The sequence below is a fragment of the Solenopsis invicta genome, chromosome 14, assembly GCF_016802725.1.
Source record: "Solenopsis invicta isolate M01_SB chromosome 14, UNIL_Sinv_3.0, whole genome shotgun sequence".
NCBI classification, from domain to species: Eukaryota; Metazoa; Arthropoda; class Insecta; order Hymenoptera; family Formicidae; genus Solenopsis; species Solenopsis invicta.
Genome location: NC_052677.1, coordinates 9,015,318 through 9,029,757, shown reverse-complemented (window position 1 = coordinate 9,029,757; position 14,440 = coordinate 9,015,318). Strand labels below are relative to the sequence as shown.

At 37.0% G+C, this 14,440-nt stretch overlaps 1 long non-coding RNA gene across 6 annotated transcripts in view; it reads left to right on the top strand.

Annotated features, from left to right (window-relative positions):
• The window catches only part of LOC113004160, a 13,568-nt gene extending 1,075 nt beyond the window's left edge, over nt 1–12,493 (top strand). For 2 of the 6 annotated variants that reach the window (XR_005576266.1, XR_005576264.1), the window contains exons 2-3: nt 1–64; nt 8,228–12,493. The exon at nt 1–64 is cut by the window's left edge and continues 612 nt beyond it. This is a non-coding gene — a long non-coding RNA (uncharacterized LOC113004160). Of the gene's footprint in view, nt 65–4,342; nt 7,400–8,227 lie in introns of those variants that run through there. The other 4 variants (XR_005576269.1, XR_005576267.1, XR_005576268.1 and 1 more) reach the window with 4 other exon arrangements.
• Nucleotides 12,494–14,440: the final 1,947 nt, after the last annotated feature.

Sequence of the window (14,440 nt, the reverse complement as noted above, 5' to 3'; positions counted from 1 at the left end):
GCGTCATGACGTCAGAAGCGGAATCCAAATGTCAGGGCGAGGAGGGAGAAAATGCGGAGAGAAGGTAAAATTATGAGGAAACGCGCGCGCACGGTTCTTAGAATTTGCGTCAAAATAATCAAGATACCCAATCGAGAAAATTGTTCCCGAGAGAGAAACTTTTTATGCTCTTGCGCAAAAACAGGATAATCTAAATAAAATAAATGAATAAAGCAAAATTTTTTAAGAATAAATTTCTTTTGTTTTTTTTTCAGTTAACGCAGCAGTCATTTTTAAGTTTAAATTCGCAGTTTAAACTTTGCATTTACTTATATGTCTAGCATAATAAAATTTCATGCGACACGAAAATTTTAAATTTAAAAATATATAAATATTTTAGATTACGTACATTAATTCGTGGTTCTAATACCTTGTATTGGGTATTTGATCTCCAACTTATTTGCTCTTTTTATGAAACTTAATACAGGCCCTACACAATAATATTAACTCTGCTGGTCTGTTCGGGTTTATTTGATTCGAAATAATTTTTGTTTCTCTGTAACATTTTTATGTGTGTAACAAGTGAGCGTTTTGGCCTTTCATGACTTTGTTTTAACTTTACTGTGATTAAGAAAGTTTTTAAGATACACAACAAAGTCATGAAAGGCCAAAATGCTCACTTGTTACATAAAAATGTTACAGAGAAACAAAAATTATTGCGGGTCAAATAGATCCGAACAAACCAACAGGATTAATCAGTAATATTGAATCAGTAATACTGACAGTATGTATTATCAATATTTTTACAATTTATGATAATTTCTGCAATTATGTTCATGATTATGGAACTATGCTAATAAAAATATTGACACGTCCTTTTCACACAGCAGTCAATACTCCTTATCACACAACGATACTGTTGCTCGAGAACTAAGAAATTTAGATCACCATCAATATTTAACATCAATCCGTTGCATCGATATTAAATGATCAATAATATTTATTGGTACTGATAGTGTTATTGATGGTGCCCCTACTCTTATAACATATACGATACATTTTTAGTTACGTTGAAATTTCAATCACGTCACAATGTAAATTTCGAAAGGGTGAATTTGGCGCCTATATTTAGAATTGACTTGGATTGTATTATGCACATACACTTTGCATTCCTTATTTCGCGCCGAATTTTTAACCTTTACCCACAATTAAACACATTCTGATGCAACCGAGGACAGCCGAAGTCGCACGAATTAACTATGATATTATTCTAGTTCAAGATCTCTTTGAAAAAGTGAGGAAGGGGGGAAAGAGTACAAGGATTTAATAATTATCCATATATCATGACGCATCCTGTATTTTCAATAGGAAAAACTACAGCTGGCCGATATTAACAATTTCTTTCACATAATTCACATAATTCACATTTTATATTAGGAAAAATTTTCTTGAGATACACAAATGGTTAAACAAAAGAGAACAAATCTTTTTCTGCGCAAAAATTATTCGAAAATTTACTTTATTTAAATATTTTTCTCTTTATTTAGACTTTCAACAAAGAATTTTGTATAAAGAATCTAATACTAGATTTAGAAAAAAATTTTATATTTTTAAATTTATAACAATTATTGTGCTAATTAGCAAGTTTAGTGCAGTACGGTGCAACGATAAGAGAATAGACCTATTTGCAAGATTTTTACTGAAAATTGGACACGACAATTGCCAGGTCGAGAGGTGGCGCCCTCTTGCTCGTTGCGACAGTCGGTAAGACAGGGAGTCAAACGCGTTCGCGTGGCGTGATAATAAACGAGTCCACGATTCTAATGTAGTACGAAAATAAACAGAACACCTCGTGTTTACGGAAGTTCGAAGTCCGTAACAGGTGTTTTTCATTCCCCCCGCCTCTATCTCCGCCGTTCGCTGCTGTTGCAGCCTCCTCCGCCCTGCGAACGGAGAGGGGCGATAGCGAGGAGTGATAGAGAAGGGGACACAGAAATGCAAGCAAAGCCCATCCACATTCGCTTACGTAGCTTATAAGCACACTCGTCTCGTGTCGGCCGTTTCGGATGTTTGAGTCCTTGGATACTTGGTACTAAGAAAATCTCAACATTCCTATAAAAAGTATAAAAGTTCGAATCTTTTCGAGTCAATCCTATTTTCGCGAGTATAACCCAATCTTCATTCTCTGAATCGTAGACTAGGAGACGATCGATCATTACGCATCTTAATCTACGAATGTTCAAAAAATAAAAATTTCTCGGTCCCGACTTGTAAAACATTCCAAATAGACCATAGAAATTCCTATAGGTTAAAGACTTGGGCAAGGAACGTAATTTACGAAGCTCCCGTTTGTTTTGTTATTTAAAGTCCTCCTAAATGGAATTTATTATTCTTGATGATATGTAGATTATTCACTCGGTCTTTATTGCGACGTACGAAATATTCCTAAATTTTCCTATAAGGATTATACGCGAAAGGATTTGACGCAAATGTGACACTCAAAAATATAGCTCCAGAGAACGATATTCTCGATAATGAAAATCTTCAAAGATAGCCGAGAGTCACTTTCTTTTTATAAACAAAAATTGCAAAGAAAAGAATCCTCACCCACGAAAATTTAAAATTTTTTTGAGAACTTTCTGATTTAAATATAATAAAATACAGACGCGACAAATCTAATTCTGGCGAAGTACATAAATCTGTTTTCGCCTATGAGAAGCTAAATAAAGCAAAACACAGTTTCTTAACCTTTCACAAGACACATGGCTAAAAGTCAAAAGTTTGGTCACGTGGTGTCCAAAAGACCCTGAAATAAAAATCACCCAGATCAGTATGAATACAATTTTTTATTATTCATAAATATAAGCGCTGGCGCTGCGTTTTTTTAACAAGATTTTGAACTTTTAATTACACTTTAATTACACATTCAACAAATTCCACGTGATTTGCAAAAAGTTAATTTGTAAATAGGACGCACATGCTAGATGCGAGTATTCTTTATGAGTTATTCCGTAAAATAAAAGATCGCGTAAAACGCAGGAGAGAAACGTCATCCTCCGAGGTCTTCCTAATAAGCATCTGCACAGGTAGAAGCCAGGTGCAGCTGTAATATAACTTCGCAGTCACGACGCAAAAACTTAACCAACACCCACCGAGCGCCGGAATATCTAATAATATGAGATGTATTAAATTTTGAAAACAAATTTTCACAATTTAAACACGTGACATTAAAAAACCGCCAAACGTCTTAAACTAATTTAGAAAAGAAGAAGAATTAAGAGCAATAGCCCTTAATTGCCTCCTAAATTGGATATTTTATTTACTTAAATTAACAAATAACAAACAACGTTCTCATGCCAAAAAGAATGAATTTTGGAAGATTAAAAACAAAGCCTTGAATATATGTTGATAGTGTTCATGCTTGCTTTATTTAGAGTTCCAAAATATCCTCCTGGCACTTATCGATATCATATTCCGGATCTCTGAAAATCCGCTGCAAGCTTATGCAGTTAATTCGATCGTAAAATTCGAGGAGTCTGTTATTCAAGGAGACGCATATATGTTGCGCGCGGCGCGCAGCTCGTCGGGGCAACGATGAACCGTGAATAATTCAGTGACGACGATGACGACGATCGTTCAACGAATCATCGACGACGATTCCGAGCAAACATGCCCGGGCTCCGGAGTCAAAGGACAAAGATTGCGCCACGCGTCATCGTGCCGCGCTCGGTTCCGCGCTGCGTGGATCACGTCCGGGAGAGACAGTCATATAGTTCGCGCTAATGAACCAGCAAGCCTTTTGTGCTGCTTTTATTCTCTTACGTCATCAAACCTATCGGCGGTAGCGGCGACAACGGCGACGGCGCGACCTGGCCGTATTCTCGGAACGTGGCGCGTGCTCTAGAACGGTCGCCCATGAGGGACCGACCTCTCGCGGATCATTCTGGAAACGCGCCAACCAATGTGTTTTTCCTCCGATGCCAGGCGTATGGCGTATAGCTGTAAACTGCAACTCGGCCGCGCGTCCGGAAAGACGGTGATTGCGAATTTCGTCCAGAAGGGAATATGAGTCCATCATCGTTACCGAGCGATTTATTTTTCGCTTCTCCTTCGCTCATCAATTCGGCGGCGTGTTCGAGTGGTTTCACGCCAAGATTGTCGAGATTGAAGAGTATCAGCGTTACAGTTACAATCGCAAAATAAGAAATTGCATGTTTATAAATATGCATGAACGAGCGATTAATAAGGAGACAAACAAATAAAAAGTAATAAGTAAACAATTGTGAACATCGTCTTATCTTACGTTACTCAGAAATGTTTAAAAAGATTATCGCTATCTTTGTAGTAGAATGCAGTTGAAAATACGGTCCAAAAAACTAATTCCTTTTTTTTTAACTGATACCAATGCGTGAAATCGATGATACATTTATATAAATAAGCATATTTTTAATAGAGAGACTTTTAAATAAATTTAACAATTACGTGTAACTTTTATAGCCTTTTTTATGTTAAACTTTAGCGAAGCAATATATTTTTAAAATCTCTGAAAAATAAATGTATTAGAATCATTAAATTATACTTATTAATCATTAATTAATACGCGTTTCTTTTACGCTGTGTTTTATGTTATCGTAGATTTTATTTCACTTCAAAGCACGCAATTCTTTGCGAGATTCTTAAATTAACTAAGAAAATTTTTATTACTAATCGGTCTAAAATCGATTTTGAGATTAATGCTCCAATGATTAGACCGTCTTCCCTCCAAGAGGCCGCATAGTAAGAATCTATAAAACTTGGTTGTAAATTATAGGAGCCGCGTTGCGTGACTTGCGACATACATCGTGACGATGCGAACTCTCTCGCATATACACATAATACGTACGCACGTTGCGTGAGAGCGTGTCGCGTTCGCATCATTTTTAAACCATCGCGCCGTCGCGACACCGTCAGTGGGGTGATCTTCTTCGTCGATCTCCCGAGTGACGACCGAACTCAAAATCAAAATAAACGTTTGACGTCTCAGTTTCTACACGTATAAGAGAAATTAGTTCTCCATGGAAAGAATAAGTTTCAGTAATAAAAATACCCATTGACCGAAGACTCCTTGTACAGTGATATCAAAAGTGAAAAGTTCAAATATCCTCGACTCCGAGAATTTAAAAATATCTTATAGATGATGAGTGGATTGATCCAATAAACGATAGTTTATCTTGAAATTGTTATGTGATAGTCTAGTAATTAACCATTACAACAAAAATAATGAAAATATTATAAAACAGCATTATATAATGTATATTATATAATATTACAGAATATTATAACACAAAACAATTGGAATATAAGCCCATATTTAGAACGCACTTATAAAAATGTTACCGCGTTTTTCGTCGTTATCTATCTTTCTTTATCATTCACTACATGTAAAATTTTTAAAAGAATAGAGTGACAAAGAAGCGCAGTAATATTTTTATAAGCGCATTCAAATATAGGATCATAGAATATGTAAACATAGAAAACAATAAAACAAGTTAAATATTTGTATATAAATAACATAATTGAAATGACATTACATTTTTTTATTAAAACAGAGTAAATATAGGTGAGATATGTTAGGAATAAATAGTTTTTGTTTCATATAAAAGAAACGATACAAAAGATTATTGAAAAATTTAAATAAATGTTTGTATATATTTTTACATATAAACGTGACAATTCAAAACTGATTGCCACCGACGGTGGTGCACGACGAGATAAAACACCTTAATTTTGCAATTAATGATATGAAATATTTGATAATGATGATACATAGAATATAAGATATCATATGAATATTCTAGAATATTCTAGATATCGTACGAACATTCGTATAATATCGTGATATCGTGCGTATATTTGTAAAATATCACAATATTCGTTCGATATCATGTGCTGTTAGGAATCTGCTTACACTCCAAATATCAAACGGCCTGAAAGGAAAACTCAACGTGTATCACTTGTTAAATCACTTTCTGCACGATAGTTGTCAAATACAAACATAATACATACATAAAATTTATTTTTCAAATTAATTTATTGAGTTCAAGAATACTTTGCGCAAATTATATATTATTTCGTTCACTTAACATCTAATAGCACACAAATGAAGTTGATTCCAATTCCAATTTTACGATCTATAAAGTCTGTGTGTTCCCAATTGAAACGAGCTTGGTTCGATCGACACAAGAGTGTTACTGTTAATGACGTCACACGTTCAGTTCCGAGTTAAATGTAGGAGTAATGAAAACTCGAAGCGTGTAAAGATACGTTCGATCCATATTTGTTTTTTTAGGAATTCAGGATCTCGAAGGTGCGTGGGAAAATAGTGACACAATTAATAATCAATTTGTTTGTAAGTCTATTAATAATAAAGTATTGGTAATATATCTATAATCGAATAGGATTTAATGGCAATTGAGTTCAATTGCTTGTATGGAAACGATCGGAAGAATTCACTTCAGTGTCCCGCCGATATCGGATCGCGTGTCAATTCAACCCGGATCGATCGACTCGGCCACCAGCAAACGGCTTAAAGATCGCTCCTTGTCAATCTGTCGCGCCGCCACTCGCTTTACCGTTTCATGCGCATTCACGTTTCCGATCGCGTTACGGCAGTCACGGCAGCATCTCTCTCTCTCTCTCTCTCTCTCTCTCTCTCTCTCTCTCTCTCTCTCTCTCTCTCTCTCGCGTATCATCTCGAAACAAGGGGAGCAAGCATTGGGCGAACGCGCAGTACTGACCCAGTTGATAGAACCGCAAACGATAGATCCGCCGCTGCGTGTCGACGACGTCGAGAGGCGAAAGGGCGAGGGGGAAAGCGCCGCACCGCGCACAGCGTAACAGCGATGAGTCACTTTCCGCGTGCGTACGACGACACGTCGATCTTTGCACCCTCCGTGCCGCTCTGTCTCGTTCCTCTCCCTCCTCCCCCTCCTCTTCCTCTTCAGTACCATTGCACCGCCGCCGCCTTTCCCACATTTCCCGGCGGTATGTGCGCGACGCGCGTGCACACGTGACATTTCGAGTATATCTCGAATTAAACCGTAAACATCGTAGTACAACCTTCGCGGCCGCGCGGGCGCCAACGCCGTCGGTGTCAATGATCTCTGCCTGCCACTTATTGAATCGCGCGCTCGCGCCTCGTTCGTGTCACTGCACCGTGTGTACGTGTGCGCTTGTGTTTCGCCGGGGATGTGTTCTTCCGTCACTATAGGGTGACCGAAAAGTCGCGCGACACCTGTTATTTCCTGTTATCACCGCGGGGATTAACAATTGGGCTTCGAGAGGGATTGACGATTGGTCTCTTTGTGTGGCATATAGAAGAATGCAATACGATTTAAACGGCAAACAATTCGAACGAATCGCAGCTAAAAATGTTAGAACGGTAATTTTATAACTTCGATGACTCTTGATTGTGATTGACCAATTCAGAGTTATTGTTTAGTTTTGCTAATACTGCGTTTCTCTGGGTGCCCTTTCTGAATGAAAGTAATAATGTTATAACTCTACGTTAAGTAATCTATAATTATTTTATTATACTAAGGAATAGTTGTGCTACAACAATGGAAAAGAAGATACGAATAGTATTACGATCCTATTATACGAGGGTTGCCCAAAAAGTAATGCCCCACATTTTTTTCTCAAAAACTATTCTACAAAAATGGTGTTTACACATATGAAAGAATGATGTTTTATCTACTGACTCTATTTTTCTACATAATCTCCTTCAAGTTCTACTGCCTTCCTTCAGCGATTGACTAAGGGCGTGTATGTCCCGTCGGTACCAGTCCTCGCTCTGGTTACAGAGCCAGGTCTTCACTGCTCTAATCATTTCTTCGTCGTCTTTAAAATGTTTTCCACGAATGCTATCCTTAAATTTAGTGGCCCGAACAAGTGGAAGTCTGAGGGAGCCAGATCAGTGAAAATCTGGCTCCGTAACCAGAGCGAGGATTGGTACCGACAGGGCATACACGCCCTTAGTGAATCGCTGAAAGAAGACAGTAGAACTTGAAGATTATATAGAAAAATAGAGTCAGTAGATAAAACATCATTCTTTCATATGTCTAAGCATAATTTTTGTAGAACAAATTGTTTTTGAGAAAAAAATGTAAAGCATTACTCTTCGAGCAACCCTCGTATTTTGTACAATAACTTGATTAATTATATAATTTAATATAATTATTTTACATACTTTCTGTACGCCTTTTTTCAGATTTAAGAGAGCAGCGGAAAAATGTATGATCATATATCATCCAGAAGTGAGGGAAGGAGAAAAAGAAGATATGGAAATAGTTAATAAGTAGAGAGAAGGACACACAAAAGACAGTATGAAGAAGGCAGGATTATAAATAAGAAAATAAGTACTGGTTACAAGAGGATAGTCGGTTGTGTTTATTTTGAGAGAGTAAACATAGTGTAGAACATTATATAAGGGAGTGTCAGGACGTAAAAGGATGGTTCGCGAATTTAGGTATGGACGAAAAAAGGAAATTATGAATGAGGATTTGGGGAGAGAATTTAGATAGGATTAAAGGTAAGACACTGAAGAAACTGTGGAAAGAAAGAAAGAGAGAATTGAAGAAATGAAGTAAAATAAGGAAGGAAAAAGAAAAAAAGATTGACCTCAGCCATTCATTGATCTTACAATTAGAGGTAATTTCCATTTGTACAGTTAATTAGACAATTTTATAAATTTTAAATTAAGGGGGTATTTTGGCTTGACGGATAAAAAAATCGATTTTTTTCATATTTTTATATTTTAATTTTCAAAAATGTGTCCCTAAAATATTAAGACGAAATTCATTAAATTGACGAAGTTATAAAGGTTTAAAGGACGCAGCCTCCATATGGCATGCCGATCGAGATTTCCATACGGCGGATGTATCGTTGCGTGTCAATTAGTATTATTATACGAAGACTTAAATAATAATAATTTATTATAACGATGCCTCGAATCATATACGCAAAACAATAATAAAACTTTAAATTCATTAATTTGGATATTTGCATTTAAACATTTACACCGCGAGAAGAAAACAGTGTAAATTGTCACTTTTTGGTTATTTGCGTTGTTAATGAAGTTTTTTATTCAATTTTGCTAATAATGAACATAATGAAATTGAAAATCAGCCAAAATTCCTCGCCGATACCAGGGACAACAAGCACATCAAACGTTGGGAGCAGCAGGCGTCATATGAAGCAAAAAAGGTAAGAATTGCGAAGAGACAAGAGAAAACTAATAAATGAATTTTTTGAAGCTGAGGAAGATTTCTTATACGGTCCTGGCATAGCTGACTAAGGGTAAGTTATTGGAATTATTTATTATCCCCCTCAAAAGTGCATGAAGAACTTTAAATGCGTTTCTTTCTAAACGACATTTTTCAAATCGGACGCCATGATTTCTCAAATCTACTGAGCCGATTGATTTGAAATTTTACACAAACCTAATGCATATATGTAGTTATCGCGTCAACTAGAATCTTTTTGATATCTTCAAAATTACTATTTTTTCGGACTGCAAAATGTTAAAATTTTATAATAAAAATTACTCTTTAAGAACCGTCATTTTGTCAATTTTTTTTTTCAAATTAATTTATTCTAGTTCACGCGATAACCACATTTATTAGGAACAAAAAAATGTATGTATTTCAGATGAGCAGGACGGTAGCAATCGTAGCGCTCGATCGAGGAGAATTGCAAAATCGTACTTTCTTCGACAATTTGTATACTTTTTAATAAAAAAATTTTGAAAAAAATTAAGACGCTTTCTCAAAGATGAATAAATGTAAGTATAAAACGTTAAATTTGTAGATCTAACCATTTGCTTAAAATTAATTCCCAAAAATTGCCTTGAGAACGGGCCGTCATACCACAATACCTCCTTAACAAATTAGCAATATGAGCAATCGAATAGCTCACTCGTCCTAACGCTAACAGTTTGTCGTGTTTACGCGCCACCTTGAGCATAATATCTTTTCTAGAACACTGTGTATGTCATCATATTGCGTCGCATTACGTAATATCTGTCTGTTTAAACATTATGACGCAGAAGATATCTGCATATATGTACATACACGCACGATATATAGATATATCTGTGCTTTCGGCTCCCACGCGCGTCACTCGCGCCGCGTCGCCGCCACCGTTGTGTCGTCGTCGTTGTCATACGTCACTCGTCGATCATTTCATGTATCACTGCCCTGTGCCGCCCGTGAACTCCCCGCCGTTCGGTTTCGTAGGTAAACGAAACCGAACGTGTCCGAGTGCGCACGTGCGTACGTCTGGCTGCGTGTCTCGCTTGTCCACGTTCGACGGAACGAAAGACGAGCGGCGGCAGAAGGGACGCGCCATGCGGGGGGCGACCGGGAGCAAAGGGGAAGGGGAGAGGACAAGAGTCACGTGTGCGGAAGATCTACTACGATTTACTCGCGGATCCCGGCAGAAGCGTCTGCCACCCTTGCCCCCCCTGTGACCGCTTCGTTCTCCCCCTCGCTTCCTCCTCCCTCGTCCTCCTCTCTTATTCTCCTTCTATTCTTGTTGTACTACGACGGGTTACTCCACTTTCATTCAGACGCCGGTCTAAAAATAAAGTCCCTGATTCACGATGCATGAATGACAATCTTATCGCGGGAGGCCTTAAATTGCGGAAAGGATACACGCGGACGTATACCGACTAGCCGTTTGTCGTGCATTTCACGCGTCGTGTAACACAGTTTTTTTTTATCTGTACAATAAAAATCGCAATGTACGGGAATAAACTCTTTTAATAGCGATAATAAAACGTCAATGAAAGGATTGACGTAATATTCTCTGTTCCCATTGATAAATTCCTTCTTTAAGTTCGACATTACAATCTTTATTCAATGTAGAGAAACTGGATTCTCTAGTTTCTATCAGATCATGGAAAATTGGTTGATCGGAAAAATTGTAAATCGAATTGTATTTTTAATTAACCAAAAGTGCAAAAAGTATTATACTATACTTTACTTATAGAAGAGAAGCGTGGCATTTAGATTACAAAATATGTAACTTTTATTGTGATTTTCTTTGTGTAAGAAAAGAGCTTGTCTTGCATACACACGTATAAATTTTCGTTAAAATTTAACACTAAATTAAAAGATAAAGCATTATCTATTAATAACTAAAGCTCAATTGACATTAATAAGTCTTGTATATTTCAATCCATTAATAAAACCCATCAGTTTTCCTCGCTACTGAGAATGAAAATCAATTATCCTCTTTTCAATTTATCTTCTATATTTGAAAGAGAGTGTTGAATAGTTTTAGTACTCACTTGCGGAGGATTTTGCCTCTCTCAAAATATACAATTATAATAGTATTAGATATAGAAATTAATTTGATGCCTTTACATTGAATTAATTACAATCCATTTTAAATTTAAACATTTTCCCGCTATTTTGGAATTTTTAAGTAATTACTTCAAAATTTATAAAACACTGTTGAACTTAGCAAAACAGATGGCATTAACTCACAAAGCACGATAGCCTCCGACAAGCATTATATTAAACAGTGTTCTCTGTTTGCAATTTTAAAAAAATGCTGCCGAAGCCGCAGAAATCGATTTGTTCTGCTTTGGGCAAAATGCAGTGACGTACAAGACATGCAAGAAATTGTATCAAAGATTGCAGAGTGATAATTTCGATTTTTGAGATCGTCCCGATCAACCAAAAAAAATTTTTTTTAAATGAAGCACTTGAGCATTAGTTGCTAAGTGAAAATAACGCTTAAACTCAAGAGAACTTGCTTTACAACTTTTAGTGACCCAGAAAGCCATTTCCTGCCGTTTGAGTAAATTAGGAAAAATCCAAAAGTTTAATCGATGGGTTTCATAGGAGTTTAGACAACCAAAAAACGATATGAAATGGCTATGTCCTTGTCCTGACGAGATTCCAAGAAAAGAATTTTTGTACAAAATCGTAATGGGCGATAAAAAAATAGGTATTACGCGACAATCCTAAACAAAAAAATCGTGGATTAATTTTGCGACATCAACTGTAAAACCTAATGTCCATACCAAAAAAGTCTACTATATTTGATAAGATAAGAAGGGAGTAGTAAATTACGAGTTGCTAGAACTTGATCGGATTATCAACTTAGAGTGTTATCAGCAGCAACCCATCCGTTTGAGCGACAAACTTGAAAGAAAAAGATCATTTTGTACTGGATACGGAACGAAGCAAGCCATTTTGCAGCACGACAACATTAAATCACAAAAGAGGGCGTCATTTATTCATTGAGCTGGGAAGTTCTCCCTCATACGACTTGTTCATCGGACTTATTCACCTAGCCCCGTCAAATTATCACCTGTTTCGATTACTCCAACATCATTAAACTGATATGTATTTTAAAACATTAGAAGAAGTGCGAAAAAGTATTGATGATTTCATTGCATTAAAACTATTTCGAGGATTAAAAGATAATTTTTTATATAAATAAACGGTAAATTTATTTAAAAAGACACTGAATTTCTATTCTTTTAATAAATAATATATAAACGCGCGCACGCTTACGTACTCGCGCGATATATTTACAATATTAATAATAAAATTAATATTAATAATAATATCAGTATTAATTATAATAGAATAAACCACATTAATGACTGATATGGTAATAATATTATATTATTATCGTGCGTTTATTATTGATGTAATTTATAATATCGCAATAATATAATCGTGGCATTGTGTCGACAGATATGGCAATAATGTCGTATTATATTCGAGAAATATTCAATCGTGTTTAAAAGCGCAGAAGTAGCGCTGTATTCTACCGCTCGTTCTTCGCTTCGCGTTCGCTCAAAGCCACAGAGTCGAGCCGTTTCGCAGCGACCAAGGCGAACTGCTTCGCTCTCCAACTCGTCATCACCACCATCGTCGTTTAGTCGCTATACTGTGCAATCTATAACTTGCTGCGTATTTTCCTCTAGAATTATTGCGGAACTACGCGTTTTGTGGCAACATATTGAATCTCGAACTTTACATGCATTTACATATAAGTAACAATTTTTCATCAATCTTATATATCAGATTATATTTTTTTCTTCTCTCCCTCCCTTGCTCTCTCGTATACAGAGAAATAGATAATTTTGTTTCGAGGACAGATTGTAAAAATATAAAATCAATTGTGAATTACTGATCACGAGGCGGTTATTCCTAATTCAATCTTATATTCAAGATTTTATCCAACCAATGAAAATAACCGTATACAATAGAATTATGAATGTCAGTTTAACCTCCATTTCCATCAACGTAGATTAACTTTAATCTTAATTAAATTTACTCTACCTTTTCTTAATTCCAAAAATTAAATAAAGACAAAAGATTAAGTTTTAAGTACCGAGCTTAAGAAATAGATAGGGTATTAGAAAGTGATGCTACCGAATAAATGGAGGACGAACATCTGTGATGTTCATACGTACTTTACAAATCCTGTACAATCGAATTCCTCGCGATATATGTTTGACATTAGAACTTGGTGCGAGCTCAAAAGAATTTTGATTCGCGTCGCACGAAAAATTCTTTTGTCTCAATAATAAAAATAGAAAAGACGCTCGATGCCTGCTGACACATCCGCAGAGTGCAGAAATATCCACAGATCGACTTTAATCCGGCGAGTTTCCGCAGTAAATATCGATCGCCGGTTTCGAAGTCGCAGAGGAAGCTCAGCGAGAACGAACCAACAACGAGTCACGGCGATCGAGCGAACGAGGGAACGCTGGGTTGGAAGCCCGAAGCCCGAGCATACGCGAGGTGCGCGCGCGCGCACACGCGCGCTCACACAGCTATATTTAGCTATATTCTCTCTTGAAGCGGCTCAAGGTCACAGCACTCGGATTGGTCGCGCGATAAAACGTCCCTCGTCCCTCGCACGCTTGCTCGTTCGCTGCCTTCCTTCGGCCGTGTCTGCACGTCAGTGCAGCGACGCGACATTGTCACGAGGTGTATGGCGAGCGAGGAAAGAGAGATAGAGATAGGCGATGAGAAAGAGTGAGATGAGAATGAGAACCCCACGTGTTCCGCGCGTAACATCACGTTCGGCGCGATGTTGGCACACGAATCGTGTAGCAGTTACGCGATACCCCTCGAGCTGTGTGGATGTCGTCAATTTTCTCTCATTGGATGGCACCGAATGTCGCCGATGACGCGCTCTTGAATCGCGCCACGGGATTTCCCGTTTTCGGAATCGTCACTGCGATATCGCAAGCAAACCTCTTTCGCTTTCTGTCCTCATTGAGGAAAAAATTTATGGAGTTTCTTGATTTTTTTAGCTTTGACCTGATTTTCCTGCAAAATGAGTGAACGATAAAGAATTGGAACGGAAATCTATCTCATGAAATGTAACCAATAAATCTTTGAAGCTAAAAATGTATTTCCAAGTTCTCTAGTTGTTTACCTTTTACTGC